This window comes from Ailuropoda melanoleuca, chromosome 9 (assembly GCF_002007445.2).
Source record: "Ailuropoda melanoleuca isolate Jingjing chromosome 9, ASM200744v2, whole genome shotgun sequence".
In the NCBI taxonomy this organism is placed as follows: domain Eukaryota; kingdom Metazoa; phylum Chordata; class Mammalia; order Carnivora; family Ursidae; genus Ailuropoda; species Ailuropoda melanoleuca.
Window position 1 is genome coordinate 75,913,987 of NC_048226.1, and position 9,896 is coordinate 75,923,882.

Sequence of the window (9,896 nt, forward strand, 5' to 3'; positions counted from 1 at the left end):
CGCCGCCGGGTGCGCGCTCGGGCTCCGGGAGCCGGGCCCGGCCCGCTCCGCCAGCGCCAGCCCGGGCGGGACACGTGGTGCCTCGACCGCCCGCGCTCTCGGTGCCCGCGGCCCCTGGGCCTAAACAGCCCGTTCGCCCACCGCAGAAGCTGCGGACGTCGTGAGGAGAAGGGCGGGGACCAAAAGGGTCGGCGCCAGGAGGTGGGGCGCCGCGACGTGGGCGCCGTGAGGGCCGCGCGCGGGAGGCGCGGGGGGACGCAGGGAACCTGCTTCCGGGGTTCGCGACCTGCGGGCTCCGTCTGGGCCTCTAGAGACGAGCGGATTGTGTCGCAGCTCTTTCCCGGAGCCACTTGGGGGCGGGGGCGGTGCACTGCAGAGGCTCCGGGTTCCCGCGGGTTGAGGGAAAGGGCTGAGGGCCGGAGGGTCTGCTTGCGCAATCCCCTTCTCGACCCCGCCGGGATCCCGGAGCAGCTTCGATCCTCGGGCTGGCGTCCGCCTCGCTGTCTTCACCCACCCCAGTAAACAATACCCTGTCCCCGCGTGGAGATGCAAACCATTGAAAACCGAGCGTCGACCCGAGCTGCCCTTTAGGACAGTCTCTCCCTGGGAAAATTCTTCTCGCGACCACAGCCTGTCGTCTGGGGACAGCTAAGGAGACACCGCCCAAAACTGGGGACGAAGACTTAACCTGAAGCCACAAGCTCTTTCCGACTTCACCAGTGACCTGGGACGCCTCTTCTAAACAAGGTGTCTCTGTTGAATTTCCTGATTCTGGGGGTAAACGTCGCTATTCATTTTCTAACTCTAAGAAGGTAATAGCGACTGGGTTTAAAAAACAAATTAAAACACTCCAGACATCTTTAATAACAAGCGCAATATAGATACAGTTGATATTGACTTAAGGTAAGCCTGAAGGAAACCTTAAGACTGGGAAGAAAACCATTCTAATTTGTTAGTCCAAATGCAAAACCAATTCATCAGCCCCTCTACCTGTTTTGGGAAGGTAGGTTTGAAGAAATTGGTGGGAAGCTACTCTTCTCAGAATTGCCAGAGCCCCATGTAGCCCCATCCAGAACATTCAGCTTTACCAAAGAGTGTCATGATGAAACTGATTTCAACATTCTGTCCTACCATAGCTGGGCGTGAAAGGGCAGCCACCACAATTTGGCTAAGGGATCTTGGTGAGTTTCTTGTTACCTTATTTCCTTACTTTAGGTCAGTCTTCATTTTTACCCCTAAAGGGAGTTTTCTTCATAGAAGAGTGCTTCTGGAGAGTAGCACCCTGGGCCTTACCCTGACTGCTTTCTCCTTTCCCTGGCTCTCCTTCTCACCATAATTCACCAGAGTTTAGCACACACAGTCAGCTTAAAGTATACCAGACTTCTATTTATGTGTGAGAGAACTCTGTACAGTTGAAACCATCCGTCTCACATTACTTGGCAAATGTGAAATGCATGAAACATTTTATTCTGTTGTCTCAGCTCGTTTTCTTTTGGTTTATCTTCTATTTCTGATCATAAGGCTCAGACTTTAAGATTTCTTCTCTCTTATATTTTCTAAGTCTTGGAAAGCCCCTCCTTCTTGAAAAATGAAGATTCGTAACATAATGAAACCCTATCACAACAGAAATTCTTCTTTTGCCAAATCTTGACTTTACTAGATGGTAGTTTGTACCCTGTGACCCCACTCTCTTCGCGTCCATTCAAGGTCCTATCAGTGGTGTAAACCTCCTTTGACCTTCAGCAGAGATAAATCTACCCCTATGGCTTCTTGTAAAAGCTGCTGTCTTAGCAGCATTTTCTTTATCTGGTTGGCTTATGGTCTTTTGTGACAGTGCCCTAGAAATTCAGTTTTTTTCTCTTCCTTCTCCTCATAATCCAGGCTTCCAGGCCCTCTGCATCAGACATTCCTGAATTCTTCCCACTGAATCCCTCTTAGTTCTTTGTAAGATTGTTGTGAAGCTAAAAAGGGAAGTGCCTGGAAAGTGCCATGGAAATACAGCACTATCGAGTTAAAGGTAATTAGTCTGATGCCCTTGCAGGTTTATAGCTTCCTTTAAAACAGGGATTCCCACCTATTTGGAAGGAAACATTATTAGATTTTTATTCTGAAGCCTTCAGGGCATAGGGACTGTGTGTGTACACACACGTGAGGTAAAATGGAAGGATGGAGGGTGGGGACAAGGGTGGGAAAGTGGGGAAGAGCAGGGTGGATATGGTACTGATGTGGAGTTTCTGAGTGGGAAGTCTTAAGTGGACTGGAAGATAGGAAGAAGAGAGAGGAAAATCCTGTCAGGAATGGTTTTCATCAGAAGGGGCCCAGTACTGGCTACCATGGAACAAAATGAGGTGCTTGTCCATAGGGCCTTAGTTTCTACTCATTGTCAGTATACATCCTCCATAATGCATCTTCTGAAAGATGACCTTCTGAAGGTAAAAACAAAGGAAATATCTCCAGATGGTTATCAAAGCACCAACTACTGAACTCAAGCTTTCTCGGACATATCACAAGAATACAGGGTAATTGTAGAAACTGTGTAGAATTCATTTTAGAAGAAAGGTTTAAATGGGGAGTTTTATAGAGTCTTGGAGATCAGAGACTTTAAAAGATTATCTGTTGCAGCTTTTGAGATGTTGCATTAATTATGCTTTTCAGTTCTTGAGTTCTCTTTCGTCTGGCACAAAAGTCCTTCTCAAAACTCATATGTTTGCAAGCCAGAGCAATCTTCATGGTTACTAAAAAAAAAAAAAAAAAAAAAAAAAAGTGAAAAAAAAAACCCCTCTTCCTTACCCAGTTGTTTCTTCCTAGATTCTAGATTTGAATTAGACTAGAGAAAATTCTCCTTTTATTTCTCTAGACCTGAGGATATTAAATAACCAGCTTATAGGTGGGAGGATTCAATGGGTGCCCAGAAGCCACATGGTCCTATAAGAAACTCCCAAGTTATAGGAAAATAAATTCGGTAAAAGAAAAGAAAAGAAAAGCCAGCTTTGCTTTTCTGGGGATAAAGTGTAATTACAGTCACAAAGGTGGTCAGTTGTGGAGTGGGGTTTTGAACCTAACTATTTCTAATTATTCTGTATTCCTGTTTAACTGCAGGCGCTTTCTGGAGGTAACACCTTTACTCAAAGGAATAAGTCAAGTGGGGAAAATATTAGATGCTACTACAGGATAACAGGGAGTAGATTTGGTCAGTTCTTGTCCGCTCAACTAAAATACTCTAGTAGCTTTCTTTTTTCTTATAGAAAGGGCTGGGCTGGAGTCTAATCTAAACCCTTGGGAGATTTGAAAACTATGTTACACTCTTTTGAACCACACATATGATGATTAATATTTATTGAAAAAAATTCAGAGAAAGATTATTTATTATAATTCCTAGGTATATACCAGACTGTAAAAATATTTAAACTATTAGCCAATACAGATTGGTTAAGTGAAATAAGATGCATGGTGAATTTGATTAATTCATATACCCTCTCTGAGCTTATAGTTATTTATAAAACAGAAATTTAAAAAAAAAACCAAAATAATAAATGTAAGGCTCCAAAAGTTTGAGGTGTCAAAGGAAATAATAGAAACAAAAGTGCTTTGAGAACTATCATTATGTATGCCTTATTGTATGTGTCAGTAAGAAAAAAGCTAAATGGAAATCACATGGTGAATCAAATGGGAAAGGAATATTTTATGTCAAGTAAGCTTTGATCACAGAGTCATGAAATTTTAGCATAAATGGGAAAATTATAGATTATTTAACTTCCCCCATTTATAAATGAATGAATACCCCCCCCAAAGCAAATTGTCCACAGCACAACCTAAAATCCTAAAAATTTTGTTAGAATTTCTAACATAGTGATATCATAGGAATGGGCAGAGTCATGCAGTAAATATTTATTGAGTACCTATTGTATGTCAGACACTATTTTAAATGCTGGGAATGTAGTGGTGAACAAGACAGATTGCATTCCTGCTCTGGAAGAACTGATATTCTAATGGAGAGAATCTGATAAAAGGTGTGTCAACAAACAGGATCATTACAGGCACTGACAAATGTTGAAAAGAAGTTAGAATAGGCAATGCGGTACTGATGCCAAGGTTGTTGATCTGAATAACTGAGGGGATGGGGGTGGATGGGGCAGGATGTGGTTGTGATGGTGGTAGTGATGGAGATGGGAGAAATGATTAGTTCTGTTTTGGGAATATGAAATGTCAAATAGTGATCAGGCATCCACATGGAGCTGTGGAATTGAAGTCTGAGCTCAAAGGAGAGGTCCAGGCTGGAGGTAAACCTTTGAGAGTCTTCATCACATAGACCGCCTCCAAGCCATGGGGTTTAAAAAAAAAAAAAGTGGATAATTTGTTTTTATGTAAAGGGCTTTCTTGGTCAGGTTGCTGTGTGAACAAGGTGATTCAAACATGTCTTCGCTTGTCCACTCAAACTAAAGCCACCCAAAGCTGCTCAGCCATAGGCTAGCAGACTGTCACCATAGCAACGGTGTCCTGTCAAAGGGGATAGGGAATCTTTTCTCATTTTGAGGCTAGAGTCACGTCTACCATTTTAAAATGAAAGTGTTCATGACCACACTGCTATTTCTTTTATTAAGGCCCAAATGTGTGCCTCAAATCCATTTCAGGAACTGTTGTGATAAGGAGACTACCAGCTCCTCTGCAGAAATAGGTTTTCATTAGTGTATTACGTGTCCAAATAACCCCAACTTCTGAGCTGAACTTAAATGACGATGGCTTCATATTTCTATTTTAAGATATATACACAAAACCATCACTCAATTTAGGTTTTCTTATTGAAATTCTCTTGACAGTCTATTTTTGCTAATTTTTAAATTTTTATGGGGTGTTAGAAAATTTATCTTTCATTGCTTTCACAGTACTCTTTATTTATTGCTCCGGTAACAGTTGCTGTAATGGGTCAAAGGAAGTTGTTCTTGGGTAAAAATTCTTTTAAAGGAAGAAATAATGAGGATAGAGACTGTTGATTTCAGGTATAGTGTTTCTCAAGGTGAAGTCTATGATAAGAAAAGGCCCTTAATACCCCTAAATATCCAGGTCTCACAATGACTTAACGTTCTACCCCTGGAGACTAATTTCTGTTAATCCAGCTCCGGATTTTCTTTGTAGTTCTGTTTTATTTTTAGAAGTTAAACCATACATGCATATTATAGAAAATTAAAAATGAAGAAAAGCACCAAGAAGAAAAAAATCATTTGTAATCTCTCAAAGATAAATACTAATAATATTTGTGTGCATGTTATTCCTGTATAACTTTTAAAATAAAATAGAAGCTTACTGAATATACTGTCTTGTTAAATAATACCTTTTTCCGATCACAAAGATCACACATTGTAGAAAATTTAGAAAATACATGAATGCAAAAAACCCAGAAAAATAATTCTTATCCTATTATCTGAGTAGCCTTTATGACAAATATTCGGACATTTTCAAGAAATACATGTATTTTATTTTATTTTAACTTTTTTAATGATTTGATTTGTTTATTTGAGACGGAGAGCACACATGCACAAGCGGGGGTGGGGAAGGGACTGAGGGAGAGGGAGAAGGAAGGTCCCCACCAAGCAGGGAACCTGACATGAGGCTCTATCCCAGGACCCTGAGATCATGACCTGAGCCAAAGGCAGACACTTTACAGACTGAGCTACCCAGGTGCCCTTCAATGAATACATGTATTTTATATGTACACATATATATGATACATGTATATATATTTTATGTTAAAGTGGGATTTCCTATTTTGCAACTTAATTTTTCTACAGAATATCATTCATATTTTGTCTGTTATTATTCTGCTACACAATTATTTTAACAGCTTTATAGTATTACATCGTATGGCCAGATGATGTAATTATCTGCTAAAAATATAGATACTCATGCACAGTGCCATAATTTCATGCAGGGGAGTGTAGGTTCATATCAAACTAAAATGCATGTCTTCAACAATTCTATGCAAGGCAAATCAGGACAGTAGGCTATCAAGGTAATTTGTAAGGGGAAAATATGTAGCAAATGAGCAAGTTTCTAAGATATGGGTCTGAAAAAATTAGGGTAGCCCCCCAGCCTGTCAATGATGCATATATGAGCATAGGGGTGTGATTAGGGCATTTTATTGTCATTCAGCTGTAGTTAGAAAGCTATTGAACAATGTTAGAGCACCAGTGTATTTTGCCCAGTATGCTTATATACACCTGCATAGATACAGATACAGGAGCAGATATAGACAGAGAACGTCATCACCAACTTGATGAGGTTTACGGAATTCATGTTTTCAGTGTACAGAATACTTAAGACTGGCGCTGAACATGGAGGCCTGGATGGAAGAACACCCCAGGTATTCATTCTTTTGGAGACCAGCAGACGAGAAACCAGTTTCGTACATTTTATGCGGCCTATGTGGCTCTTTGAAAGGGTTAGTAATGAATTTCATAGTGAAGTTCATGGAGTTGTACTTGCATCAGGGATATTTTGGAGCTTATTAAAAATTCAGATTTCTGGAGCCCACTTGACACCAAATAAATAAAATTCTCAGGTTTAACACATTAACCTAGGTGATTTGTATGGAAATCAAATTATTAAAATCATTGGGAATTAATTAAGGGAACTAAGGAAAAAATGCCTGTGAGCTCCTTAGCATTAGGGTTTTGTTTTTTTTTTAGATTTTATTTATTTATTTATTTATTTATTTATTTATTTATTTATTTGACAGAGAGAAAGAAAAAACAAGTAGGGGGAGGGGCAGAGGGAGAGGGAGAAGCTGGCTGCCTGCTGAGTAGGGAGCCTGATGCAGGGCTCCATCCCCAGGGTCCTGGGATCATGACCTGAGCCGAAGACAGACGCATAACCCGCTGAGCCACCCAGACACCCCACATTAGGGACATTTTTGTTCTTATTTGTATCTCTGGCACCTAGCACAGTGCCTGGCCCCTGGGAGGTGATAAATATATATTTATTACATTGACTATTTGTTTTAATACTTGAAATGTTGTAGTAAGTTCTTGCCTTGTATATAACATTTTTCTTCAGAACGTATTGTCATAACTTTTCAAACCACTCTCATAATCTTCGTGATTGTGTCTTGCATACAGTAAGAACTTAATGATTGTCGACTACATGAATGAGTAAAATAATGTGTGATAATACCTACTCACTCTTACCTCAGAGCAGTGTGCTACCCCCAATTACCTGGGATGCTGCCTTTTGTCCCTGAAAGTATCACAGCGGGGAGTCAAACCTTCTGTGTTAAGTTTCTGCCAAAATTTCCACATGGCCATGGGTAAGCAACTGCTGAGCCCTACATACTTGGGCTTTGTAAACTATAAATAAAGAAAATTGCAGAGAATCAATGAAAATAACACCCATCAGGATACTTTGAAGTCAGTAAAGTGCTTTGCAGAAGTTAGTTATTGTTACTCTTATTTTCTCCATCAGCTTTTCCACCAGCCTCAGTTCTTGGGAGAGCCAAACACTATCCATTTACATGTGGTAAGCTTGGGGCAAGAGTATATTTAAGAAATTTGTGAATGTGACAACCTTAGGGGTCGGGGTGGCAAATAAGTTGACCCATGTCCACTATTTCACCTTCGGTATCCAAGACCAACGTCACTAAAGAATTATAGTCCTCTACTTCTCGTGTGCTCAGAAGTTGCCTCCCAAACTTTCTCAACCCAGTGCAGCTTCTGTGTTTAACTGTCACTGACCCTTCAGTAGAACCTATTTGTCATCTCTGATGTAGGCTAAAGTTATATATAAGTAGAGAGGTATTAGATTTGAGTTCTGCACATATTTCTTAGAGATATGAGAGTCCAGCTTATGTAAGAAGGATGTGTGGGCTCTGTACATATGTGTATCGTATGTGTATATGTATAGATATAGATGTATGTATTATTTGTGGAACAATATTGAGTATAACATAAGACCGCGAGTGTATATGTAAAATAAAGAGAAAAAAGAGGATATTAAGGTCATCTTTTTAGCTAGGCTTTAACATTAAAAATTTACAATAAAGTCTTGGGAAAGAAGTTGAAAGAAGAATATAAAGATTACGTAGGTCTCCTAGCTGTCAGCAAGTGTTACAGTCAGCCTCTCAGACCAGGCACCAGAACCAGATTTTCTATTTCATTGGTTCGGGGACCCCAGCTGGAGTCTTAGCTCTTTGGAACAGGATAGAAGTCCGAAAGATTTGGATAATTTAGCTTTACAATGTGGTAATTGAGAGTTTAGTTACTTGTAGTGGAAATACCAGTAGTCCTTTGGAAGAGTGTCTCAACTATATCTCTTAGCATCTTGCTCCAGTATTTCATGTCCTAAATGAATTCTTCCTTCAACAAAAACAAGTTCACATATAGAGCATCTACTAGTATGCCAGCCAGTGCTAGCTGCTAGATCAAAAACCCTGATCTCCCGAAGTTTAGATTAAATCATTCTATGTGCTCCAATAACAATTTTAATTTCTACTATCAAAATATATATCACATTGTATGATAGTTGCCTGGGTCTCCCACTGAAGTATAGACTCCTATGAGACAAGGTTGATTTACTATTGTAACTCTATTTGTTAAGCCAGGGATTGGCAAACTTTTTGTAAAGGATCAGATAATGAACATTTAGGATCTGCAGACGATATATTCTCTGTCTAAACTCAATTTGCCAATTTAGTGAGAAAGCAGACATAGACAATATAAAAATGAATGGGAGTGACTGTGTTTCAATAAAACTTTATTCACCAAAGCAGGTGGGTTGAAATTTGTTCTCTGTTGCTTGGCATATGGTCAGAGCTCAATAGATTTATATTAGTAGTAGCAGTGCTATACTAATTTTGTTGAATTCATAAATGAAAGTCAATGAAACACAGTGTTTGCTTTCATGGGTCTTACATTCTACTGGAGATTAAAAAGATTGCAACCTGGTATGAAAAGTCCTGTGATGGACCATGGGTGGTGTACTATGGAAGCCGGGAGAACAGGCATCCTCTGAAACTAAGGGAGTGCATAAGAAAAATCTTCCCGGAAGATGTTTTTTCTATTTTTTTAAGAAAAAATAGAATACAGAGAAGATAAGAGGTAGAAAGTATGTTCTAGCCTAAGGGAATAGCTCCAATACAAAGGCAGAGCTGCGTACAAGTCTGTGACACATTTGAAAAACTGCAGGTGGTTCATAATGGGAAACGAGAAAGGGAGTTAGCTAAGACGTGCTGTTGAGGGGAGGGAGCCCTGTGGAAGTTGCAGATCATAAATTTGTAATGTTTTGAAACCACTCCGTGGTAAGTTATTTCCACCATGCGAAGAATAGGGGAAAAATTGATTTGGTGGATTTGGGTAGAAAAAGGTATAAAATCCATAAATAAATTCCCTTAAGGTCATCACTGGGACTGCTCTCTAAACTGACATCATATCCTCAAATGGGTGAGAGTGTATGGCTATCAAAAAACAGGAATCTCTAACCATTTTATAGTTAAATCAACACATCATTCTTGTTTGATGTGATAACTCTTTATTCTACCCTTCCTTCATTTTCAGAGATGTTGTAAGGTTTACCTTTATTTTTTAAAAAATAGTATGTAATAAAGTTAGGTTTGTGTATAGCCCTTGATGTAATCTTTATAGAATTTAAGATGATTTTTTAAATACCAAATCCTGGAACAAACAAAATAAATTTTGGTGTCAACATTTGGAGTTATCCCCCTAAAAAAGGGCTCCCTTGTATTTTTAGAACTGGTCTGAACCAGTTCATTCTTAACCAGAATCCTTATCTGGCAATGCATGGATAGTTGCATGTCTGAATTCATATGTTATTTCGTTTTCTGTTTCATGTTGCCTTTTCTGTTGCAGCTCCTCGAATATATTACATAAAATTATTAGAAGTCAGAGAGA